This window comes from Macaca thibetana, chromosome 4 (assembly GCF_024542745.1).
Source record: "Macaca thibetana thibetana isolate TM-01 chromosome 4, ASM2454274v1, whole genome shotgun sequence".
Classification (NCBI taxonomy): Eukaryota; Metazoa; Chordata; class Mammalia; order Primates; family Cercopithecidae; genus Macaca; species Macaca thibetana.
Window position 1 is genome coordinate 143115750 of NC_065581.1, and position 11762 is coordinate 143127511.

At 37.9% G+C, this 11762-nt stretch overlaps 1 non-coding gene across 1 annotated transcript; it reads right to left on the bottom strand.

The window, feature by feature from the left end:
* Positions 1-11329: 11329 nt before the first annotated feature.
* LOC126954117 (U1 spliceosomal RNA) lies at positions 11330-11493 on the bottom strand. Its single transcript, XR_007725552.1, has one exon. It is a non-coding gene; the product is annotated as a U1 spliceosomal RNA (small nuclear RNA).
* Between the last annotated feature and the right edge of the window lie 269 nt (positions 11494-11762).

Genomic DNA, 11762 nt, shown 5'->3' on the forward strand with positions numbered 1-11762 from the left:
GAAAAAAAAAAAAAAAAGAACAGTCCAGAAGAGTTCTATTGCAAATAGCTTTATATAACCCCACAAAATAATACAAAAATAATATAAAATATTTTCAGTGTTAATGCTCTTTATATTTGCAGGGTGAGGAATTATTGATTGATATTTTATTTTATTTTTTTCTATACTTGGGTGATGTTCTGCTGTCTTCTGGCTTGCATTGCTTCCAGTGATAATTCTGCTATCATTTCTTATTTCTATTTTAAGCAATTTGATGATGTCCTAATTTAGTGTAATTTTTTTTGCATGTTTCTTTTGCTTGGAATCTGTTGTGCTTCTTGGATGTGAAGGGTAATTGTTTTCCTCAAATTTGTAAAACCTTCCACCTAATTTCTTTAAATATTTTTTCTGTCCACTCACACCCTTCTCTCTTTCAAAGGCTTCAATTACATATATATTAAGGCTACAAATTATTTCATAGCACACTAGTACTCCACTTGTTATATTTATTATATTTTCAGCCTTTTTTCTATCTGATTATCATTTTAAATATTTTCTGCAGTTATATTTTCAAGTTTACTAATACTTTATTTTGCATTTGTTAATCTGTTATTTATGCTATTGTGTATTTTTTACTTTTTACATGATTTTTAATCTTTCAAAGTTTATGTGGTATTTTACTTCTATGTCTGTACGTATTTTATGCTTAATCTTTCTTTTAGTTTTTTAAAATATGAAATACAGTTAGAACTTTTATTGTCTTTATTAATTCTATCAACTGGTAATTTCTGGATTGGTTTCGATTCATTGATTTTCCTCTTCACAGTATATTTTATCATATTGTTTCGTTGCGTGCCTGCTCATTTTTTATTGGATGCCAGACATTCTACATCTTTTTCTTGTTGTGGTCTGAATATTTTTATATTACCACAAGTGTTCCTGAACTTTGTTCTTGGATGCAGCTAAATTACTTAGAAATATTTTGATTATTTTTTATTTTGTTTTTAAGTTTTTGTTACGCAGGACCAGAGCAGTGTTTAGTCTAGACTTAATTTTTCCCCACTCCAGGGGTCAGAACTCTTCTGTGGACTGTTTCCAAATCTTCATGAATTATGAGAATTTTTACTCTGGTTGGTTTGAGCTTCAAGAATTTTCCTCTTTCATACTTTCTAATGGTTCTTTCTCTGACCTCAGGTAGTTTTGTAGTATGCATGTGCTTGTTGGTACTTAGTTCTTGTCAAGGGCCTTTCTACAGGTCTCTGCAGTTCTCTTTCAGTGTAGCTTTCTTCCCTCCGGTACTTTCCTCTGTGAATTCTGGTTGTCTAACCTTTCCTCAACTCCTAGATCCATCTCCTCAATTCAGAGAGACGATAGGACTCCTTGTGGATCTCTTTCTTGTTCCACAACTGGAAGCTTTCTTCAGGCAGTCAGCCGGATACTCATCAGGCTCACCTCATTTGTTTCCTATGTCTGGGCAATCACTGTCCTTCATCACTTGAGCCCAGTGTCTTGATAACTACTATTTCCTATACTTTATCTATTGTGGGGATGCTATTCCGTTTGGTTTAAGTGCAAGCCCTATTATTTCATCTTTAATCTATTTGAATCTACTTAAAGTTTATTTATGATGATAGTATATATTTAAGTCTTGGTTTTTTATTTAGCCTGAGAATTTGCGCCTTTTAAGTGTTTATTTCTATGCTGTCAAATACTGCAGTCTTTTGACTTGAAATGTGACTGTTCGGACTTGATATATGTTGGCAGTGTAAAATATGGGGCACTTTTGTTTTTTAGTTTTCATTTTTTTTAGAGATGAAGTCTTGCTATGTTGCCTAGCCTAGCCTAAGACTCCTGGGCTCAACTGATGCTCCTGCTTCAGCCTTCTAAACAGCTGGAACTTTAGGCACATGCTACTATGCCTGGCCAGAATGGTTCTTAATATCTTACTACAAAAAGGAATACAACTAACTTATAAATTTTTCTATTAATTACACATTGAAATATTTTGAGCATATTGAGTTTAATGTTAATATGTTATTAAAGTTAGATTTACTTATTTTTCACTTTTGAAAATGTGGCTATTAGAACATTTGAAAATATATATGTAAGTTGCATTATATTTCTATTGGGCAGCCCTGTATTAGACTCTCCAACTTGGATAGGTTCTAGTTCTTCTAGAACCTATCTCCTATATCCTCATCCTGAAGACCTGCCAAAATTTATGCTAGTTTACTTATATCTCAAATGTCATCAGCACAAAAGTATTAATACCTTTGTTGCTCTGGGTCTACGGTTTCATGACTTTTCTTACATTTTGGCCTGCTATTTTCTTACTTTATCCGTTCTTTGATGCTTTTAAGAAGGCTTATACATATTATACCCAGAACTTTTAGTTGGTTGGTTTCTTAGGGAAGGTTTTTCTGAATAAACAAGCCTGAGGCTATCGGAAATGGAAATGTGGCAAACGAGAGAAAGACAGGTCATGTATTAGTTTGCTGGGCAGGGGTTGGGTGATGAGGTGGTGCAGGCTGTATCAGAGTTTCATAGGCTGGGTGGTTTAGAAGAATAGAAATTTGTTGTCTCACAGTTCAGGAGGCCAAACCTGATATCAAGGTGCCAGCATGGCCATGCTGCCTCTGAAGCATGCTCCCTTCTTCTAGGAAAGGCTCTGTCCTGGCCTCTTTCCTACCCTCTAAATGCCTGGCTTTTAGATGGTTGTCTTCTTGCTGTGTTTCTTCACTTGGGTTTCTCTCTTTGTGACTGCTTTTGTGCCCAGGTTTTTCTCTTTCTACAGGAACAACAGTCACACTTAATTAATGAACCATGCTGCTGACCTCATTTTAACTTGATTTACCTCTGTAAAATCCTTATCTCCAAATAAGATCTCATTCGAAGATACTAAGAATTAGGACTTCAACATACCCTTTTAGGGAGAACACAGTTCAAACCATAATACTCATCAATCCATTTCCTCTTCTTCGTAGGAATTCTGAAGGTGTGACTTCCTCCTTTTAATTAGGTCAGGCCGTCTGCCTGGTTCTGTATAAATGAATGTGGATGAAAGTGATGTGTACCACTATAAAACCTGGTTAGAAGGCCTCCTACATAATACTCCTCACTTTTGCTCTTTGCCTTATTGGGTGACTAAATGCACAGGATCTAGCAGAGGACACTGAGGAGTCACTGGAAGATTGCAGCAACACAAGACAGAGAAGCCAGGATCCCAAAGCATCAAGTGAAAGACTGGTTGGCAAAAATCCACCTGAACTGTGATGTGAGTGAAAAACATATGCCTGATGAATTAAGTAATGATCAATGTTATGCTCTGTTTTTACTCATAGCAGCTTCTGTTATGCCTTTTATTAATAAGTCTGGCTTGTTTCCTTTTGATCTCAGGGCTAAAATATCCCATTTGAAAAACCACCCATTTTTTTCCAGTCTTCTGCTTTGTCAAGTTATAGCATAGCAAGTTTTTACAATAAATAAAGCTCTATAGTAAAAAATATTTTTCCTTCTCAATTTTCCTAACAGTTAATGTTGTAAAAATTGTTTCATAATAAATGTAGTTTCATTTGCTTGATATATAGCATAAAGGCATTATTGCGGTGTGATACTCTTGATGCTTATTCTCCAATGGGCAATATCATGAATAAATTAGACTTAGTTTTAAAAATAAGTTTGAAAGATATTGTACTTAATCAAATATAAGTACTATGCCTTGAAAATATGACAATTATAATTTTTAAATTTTGATAAAATAAGTAATACACATACACAGCCTATACATTTCTGAGTTTTGTCCCAATATAAAATATATTAACATCAAGATTTGCATTTGTAAACTACAATGAGTTAATTCTAGATTACAGAATAAATACATTGGTTAAGTCTGTTGCCAAATAATGAAAAGTGAATGAAAAATAAGCTCAAAAGAAACAATAACAATAAACAGAATCTGGATTTAATAATAGTTTATAAGATACTTGGGAATCTGGTAAAATATTTTTAAGTAGGTCACATTTTTCTTCATGACATATAACACGAAAACCAGTTGCCATTGTTTAAAGATGTGATTTTACTTTTAAAAATAGTTTTGCTTCATATTTTCTTTTCTTCTTTTTTTTTTTTTTTTTTGAGATGGAGTTTAACTTTTGTTGTCCAGGCTGGAGTGCAGTGGTACAATCTCAGCTCACTGCAACCTCCACCTCCTGGGTTCCAGTGATTCTCCTTCCTCAGTCTCCCAAGCAGTTGAGATTACAGGCATACACCACCACGCCAGGCTAATTTTATATTGTTAATAGAGATGAGCTTTCACTATGTTGGATAGGATATTCTCAAACTCCTGACCTCAGGTGATCCACCCATCTCAGCCTCCCCAAATCCTGGGATTACCGGCATGAGCCACTGTGTCCAGCCTGCTTTGTGTTTTCTATCTTCTTATTACTCAGAATGAATGGATTCTTCTGGATGTGGTAACAAATTCTTCTTCCAGTAGCTAAAGCCATCTCACTCCTTATGTATATAAAATATTATCTGTTGTGGATGGCATATATTTTTATTCCAAGATTTAAAGTTCCATTACATAGTAATAGAAAAATTTCAACATGGGTATCTTAAGAATTGTATATGGCATCGCGGTTCCAAGATGGCCGAATAGGAACAGTTCCAGTCTACAGCTCCCAGTGTGAGCAACACAGAAGATAGGTGATTTCTGCATTTCCAACTGAGGTATTGGGTTCATCTCACTGGGTCTTGTCAGACAGTGGGTGCAGGACAGTGGGTGCAGCCCACAGAGTGTGAGCTGAAGCAGCACGAGGAATTGCCTCATCTGGGAAGCTCCAGGGGTTGGGGAATTCCCTTTCCTAGCCAAGGAAAGCCCTGACAGATGGCACCTGGAAAATCGGGTCACTCCCACGCTAATACTGTGCTTTTCCAACTGTCTTAGCAAACGGTACACCAGGAGATTATATGATGTGCCTGACTTGGAGGGTCCCGTGCCCACAAAGCCTTGCTCACTGCTAGCACAGCAGTCTGAGATCGAACTGCAAGGTGGCAGCAAGGCTTGGGGAGGGGCACCCACCATTGCTGAGGCTTGAGTAGGTAAACAAAGTGGCCAGGAATTTCGAACTGGGTGGAGCCCACCGCAGCTCAAAGAGGCCTGCCTGCTTCTGTAGACTCCACCTCTGGGGGTAGGGCATAGCTAATCAAAGGGCAGCAGAAACTTCTGTAGACTTAAATGTCCCTGTCTGACAGTTTTGAAGAGTGTAGTGGTTCTCCCAGCACGGAGTTTGAGATCTGAGAACAGACAGACTGCCTCCTCAAGTGGGCCCCCGACCCCTGATTAGTCTAACTGGGAGACACCTCCCAGTAGGGGCCAACTGATACCTCATACAGCCAGGTGCCCCTCTGAGTCGAAGCTTCTAGAGGAAGGATCAGGCAGCATTTTCCATTCTGCAATATTCGCTACTGTGCAGCCTCCACTGGTGATACCCAGCAAACAGCGTCTGGAGTGGACCTCCAGCAAACTCCAACAGACCTGCAGCCGAGGGTCCTTACTGTAAGAAGGAAAACTAACAAACAGAAAGGACATCCACACCAAAACCCCATCTGTACGTCACCATCATCAAAGACCAAAGGTAGATAAAACCACAAAGATGGGGAGAAATCAGAACAGAAAAGCTGAAAAATTTTAAAACAGAGTGCCTTTTCTTCTCTAAAGTAACACAGTTCCTTGCCAGCAACAGAACAAAGCTGGATGGAGAATGACTTTGATGAGTTGAGAGAAACAGGCTTCAGACGATCGGTAATAACAAACTTCTCCGAGCTAAAGGAGGATATTTGAATCCTTCACAAAGAAGCTAAAAACCTTGAAGAAAGATTAGACAAATGGCTAACTAGAATAAACGATGTAGAGAAGACCTTAAATGACCTGATGGAGCTGAAAACCGTGGCATGAGAACTACGTGACGCGTGCATAAGCTTCAGTAGCCGATTCGATCAAGTGGAAGAAAGGGTATCAGTGTTTGAAGATCAAATGAATGAAATGAAGCAAGAAGAGAAGTTTAGGGAAAAAAGAGTAAAAAGAAACAAACAAAACCTCCAAGAAATATGGGACTATGTGATAAGACCAAATCTACGTCTGGTGTACCAGAAAGTGACGGGGAGAATGGAACCAAGTTGGAAAACCCTCTGCAGGATATTATCCAGGAGAACTTCCCCAACCTAGTAAGCCAGGCCAACATTCAAATTCAGGAAATACAGAGAATGCTACAAAGATACTCCTCGAGAAGACCAACTCCAAGACACTTAATTGCCAGATTCACCAAAGTTGAAATTAAGGAAAAAATGTTAAGGGCAGCCAGAGAGAAAGATTGGGTTACCCACAAAGGGAAGCCCATCAGACTAACGGCAGATCTCTTGGCAGAAACTTTACAAGCCAGAAGAGAGTGGGGGCCAATATTTAACATTCTTAACGAAAAGAATTTTCAACCCAAAATTTCATATCCAGCCAAACTAAGCTTCATAAGTGAAGGAGAAATAAAATCCTTTACCGAAAAGCAAATGCTGAGAGATTTTTGTCCACCAGCAGGCCTGCCTTACAAAAGCTCCTGAAGGAAGCACTAAACATGGAAAGGAACAACCAGCACCAGTCGCTGCAAAAACACACCAAATTGTAAAGACCATCGATGCTAGGAAGAAACTGCATCAACTAACAAGCAAAATAACCAGCTAACATCATAATGACAGGATCAGATTCACACATAACAATATTAACCTTAAGTGTAATGGGCTAAATGCTCCAATTAAAAGACACAGACTGGCAAACTGGATAAAGAGTCAAGACCCATCAGTGTGCTGTACACACTATAGGCTCAAAATAAAGGGATGGAGGAAGATCTACCAAGCAAATGGAAAACAAAGAAAAGCAGGGGTTGCAATCTTAGTCTCTGATAAAACAGACTTTAAACCAACAAAGATCAGAAAAGACAAGAAGTCCATTACATAATGGTAAAGGGATCAACTCAAAAAGAAGAACTAATTATCCTAAATATATATGCACCCAATACAGGAACACCCAGATTCATAAAGTAAGTCCTTAGAGACCTACAAAGAGACTTAGACCACCACACAATAATAATGGGCGACTTCCACACCACACTGTCAACATTAGACAGATAAACGAGACAGAAAGTTAACAAGGATATCCAGGAATTGAACTTAGTTCTGCACCAAGCAGACCTAATAGACATATACAGAACTCTCCACCCCAAATCAACAGAATATACATTCTTCTCAGCACCACATCACACTTATTACAAAACTGACCACATAGCTGGAAGTAAAGCACTCTTCAGCAAATGTAAAAGAACAGAAATTATAACAAACTGTCTCTCAGACCACAGTGCAATCAAACTAGAACTCAGGATTAAGAAACTCACTCATAACCACTCAACTATGGAAACTGAACAACCTGCTCCTGAATGACTACTGGGTACATCATGAAATGAAGGCAGAAATAAAGATGTCCTTTGAAATGAATGAGAACGAAGACACAACATACCAGAATCTCTGGGACACACATAAAGCAGTATGCAGAGGGAAATTTATAGCACTAAATGCCCACAAGAGAAAGCAGGAAAGATCTAAAATTGACACCCTAACATCACAATGAAAAGAACTAGAGAAACAAGAGCAAACACATTCAAAAGCTAGCAGAAGGCAAGAAATAAGTAAGATCAGAGCAGAACTGAAGAAGATAGAGACACAAAAAACCCCTCAAAATATCAATGAATCCAGGAGCTGGTTTTTTGAAAAGATCAACAAAATTGATAGACCTCTAGCAAGACTAATAAAGAAGAAAAGAGAGAAGAATATTCAAATAGACACAATAAAAAATGATAAAGGGGATATCACCACCAACCCCTCAGAAATACAAACTACCATCAGAGAATACTATAAACACCTCTACGCAAATAAACTAGAAAACCTAGAAGAAATGGACACATACACTCTCCCAAGACTAAACCAGGAAGAAGTTGAATCCCTGAATAGACCAATAACAGGCTCTGAAATTGAAGCAATAATTAATAGCCTACCAACCAAAAAAAGTCCAGGACCAGGTGGATTCACAGCCAAATTCTACCAGAGGTACAAGGAGGAGCTGGTACCATTCCTTCTGAAACTATTCCAATCAATAGAAAAAGAGGGAATCCTCCCTAACTCATTTTATGAGGCCAACATCATTCTGATACCAAAGCCTGGCAGAGACACAATAAAAAAAGAGAATTTTAGACCAATATCCCTGATGAACATCGATGCTAAAATTCTCAGTAAAATACTGGCAAACCAAATCCAGCAGCACGTCAAAAAGCTTATCCACCATGATCAAGTGGGCTTCATCCCTGGGATGCAAGGCTGTTTCAACGTATGCAAATCAATAAACGTAATCCATCAAATAAACAGAAACAAAGACAAAAACCACATGATTATCTCAATAGATGCACAAAAGGCCTTTGACAAAATTCAACAGCCCTTCATGCTAAAAACTCTTAATAAATTTGGTATTGATTGAACATATCTCAAAATAATAAGAACTATTTATGACAAACCCACAGCCAATATCATACTGAATGTGCAAAAACTGGAAACATTCCCTTTGAAAACTGGTACAGATAGGGATGCCCTTTCTCACCACTCCTTTTCAACATACTGTTGGAAGTTCTGACCAGGGCAATCAGGCAGGAGAAAAAAATAAAGGTATTCATTAGGAAAAGAGGAAGTCAAAGTCTCCCTGTTTGCAGATGACATGATTGTATATTTAGAAAACCTCATCATCTCAGCCCAAAGTCTCCTCAAGCTGATAAGCAACTTCAGCAAAGTCTCAGGATCCAAAATCAATGTGCAAATATCACAAGCATTCCTATACACCAGTAACAGACAAACAGAGAGCCAAATCATGAGTGAACTCCCATTCACAATTGCTTCAAAGAGAATAAAATATCCAGGATTCCAACTTACAAGGGATGTGAAGGACCTCTTCAAGGAGAACTACAAACCACTGCTCAACGAAATAAAAGAGGACACAGACAAATGGAAGAACATTCCATGCTCATGGATAGAAAGAATCAATATCATGAAAATGGCCGTACTGCCCAAGGTAATTTATAGATTCAACATCATCCCCATCAACCTACCAATGACTTTCTTCACAGAATTGGAAAAAACTGCTTTAAAGTTCATATGAAACCAAAAAAGAGCCCGCATTGCCAAGACAATCCTAAGCCAAAGGAACGAAGCTGGAGGCATCATGCTACCTGACTTCAAACTATACTATAAGGCTACAGTAACCAAAACAGTGTGGTACTTGTACCAAGACAGATATATAGACCAATGGAACAGAACAGAGCCCTCAGAAATAATACCACACATCTACAACCATCTGATCTTTGGCAAACCTGACAAAAACAAGAAATGGAGAAAGGATTCCCTATTTAATAAATGGTGCTGGGAAATCTGACTAGCCATATGTAGAAAGGTGAAACTGGATCACTTCCTTCCACCTTATACAAAAATCAATTCAAGATGGATTAAAAATTTAAATGTTAGACCTAAAACCATAAAAACTCTAGAAGAAAATCTAGGCAATACCATTCAGGATATAGGCATAGGCAAGGACTTCATGTCTAAAACACCAAAAGCAATGGCAACAAAAGCCAAAATTCACAAATGGGATCTAATTAAACTAAAGAGCTTCTGCACAGCAGAAAAAACTGCCATCAGAGTGAACAGGCAACCTACAGAATGGAAGAAAATTTTTGCAATCTACACATCTGACAAAGGGCTAATATTCAAAATCTACAAATAACTTAAACACATTTACAAGAAAAAAATCAAGCAACCCCATCAAAAAGTGGGCAAAGGATATGAACAGACATTTCTCAAAAGAAGACATTTATGCAGCCATCAGACACAGGAAAAAATGCTCATCATCACTGGCCATCAGAGAAATGCAAATCAAAACCATAATGAGATACCATCTCACACCAGTTAGAATGCCAATCATTAAAAAGTCAGGAAACAACAGGTGCTGGAGAGAATGTGGAGAAATAGGAACACTTTTACACTCTTGGTGGGACTGTATACTAGTTCAACCATTGTGGAAGACAGTGTGGCGAATCCTCAAGGATCTAGAACTAGAAATACCATTTGACTCAGCCATCCCATTACTGGGAATATACCCAAAGGATTATAAATCATGCTTCTATAAAGACACATGCACACATATGTTTATTGTGGCACTATTCACAATAGCAAAGACTTGGAACCAACCCAAATGTACATCAATGATAGACTGGATTAAGCAAATGTGGAACATAAACACCATGGAATACTATGCAGCCATAAAAAAGGATGAGTTCATGTCCTTTGTAGGGACATGGATGAAGCTGGAAACCATCATTCTGCACAAACTATCACGAGGACAGAAAACCAAACACCACATGTTCTCACTCATAGGTGGGAATTGAACAATGAGAACACCTGGACACAGGATGAGGAACATCACACACTGGGGCTTGTCGTGGGGTGGGAGAAGAGGGGAGGGATAGCATTAGGAGATATACCTAATGTAAATGACGAGTTAATGGGTGCAGTACACCAACATGGCACATATATACATACGTAACAAACTTGCACATTGTGCACATATGCCCTAGAACTTAAAGTGTAATAATAAAAAATAAAATTGTATATAGCATTAAAGATTAGAGGAAAATTAATCTTCCAAGAAGGGTAACAAAAACATATTTCCTTGTAACATTTTAAAACCAGGCAAGGCAGAACATTACAAAATCAGTGTTAGATGATTATCTGGCATGTTCAGGGATCTGGGATGTGAACCTGAAGATACTTATTTCAGCCTTCACCAAGTTTTACTGCTTAAGAAAAAGATGAAGAACAATATCTCTTAAAATATTTTTCAATATGAAAGTTTGCCTCTTACAGTAGAGCTAGGGTATATAAAACCATTTTCTCATCGCATGGGGGTGCATTTCTGATAATCGTCAATAATATGTGCTTAGACAACACATTTACTGGATTAGGTATGTCATTTTAGTCTACGATTTAAAAAATACACCCTGTGAAAAATCCTATCAGAGATCTGTCCTTGTTTAAACCCGCAATGAATTACCATATCCCAATAGCTAGGCTTTTCTTAGTCAAATTAAAGCAGGTTCTATAAATCAAGGCAATCAAGCAGTAACATCAAGGTCTTCCATTGCTTTAAACACTCTAAATGGCCTGGATTTGTGTGTGTGTGTGTGTGTGTGTGTGTGTGTGTGTGTGTGTGTGTGTGTGTGTGTGAATGCAGTCCCCCACTACCACAAATTATGCATTCAAGTTTCCCATATTTGGGGAAATCGCAGGGGTCAGCACATCTGGAGTGCAATAGCTAAGCCTCGACCTGGGAAAACCACTTTCGTGATCATGGAATTTCCCCTGCCAGGTAAGTATAGGCCAGGTTTTGGCAGTTGCAATTAACTAGAATAAATTTTGTTTATTAACTTATAAATAAATTGATGTAAATACTAGAATGATTATCTCAAAGAACTTGTTAGGGTGCAATTCTCAGAATGTGGGGATAAAAATGGTTATTTGATTATTGTAATTGTGAACGATTATTTTTCACTGTAAGATGTTACTGTCATCAGCCAAGTTCTAGCAGCAGGAAATTACTGTTTGTGGTTTGCACTGTCCAAGGTCTGCGATGATGGTTGATTCAG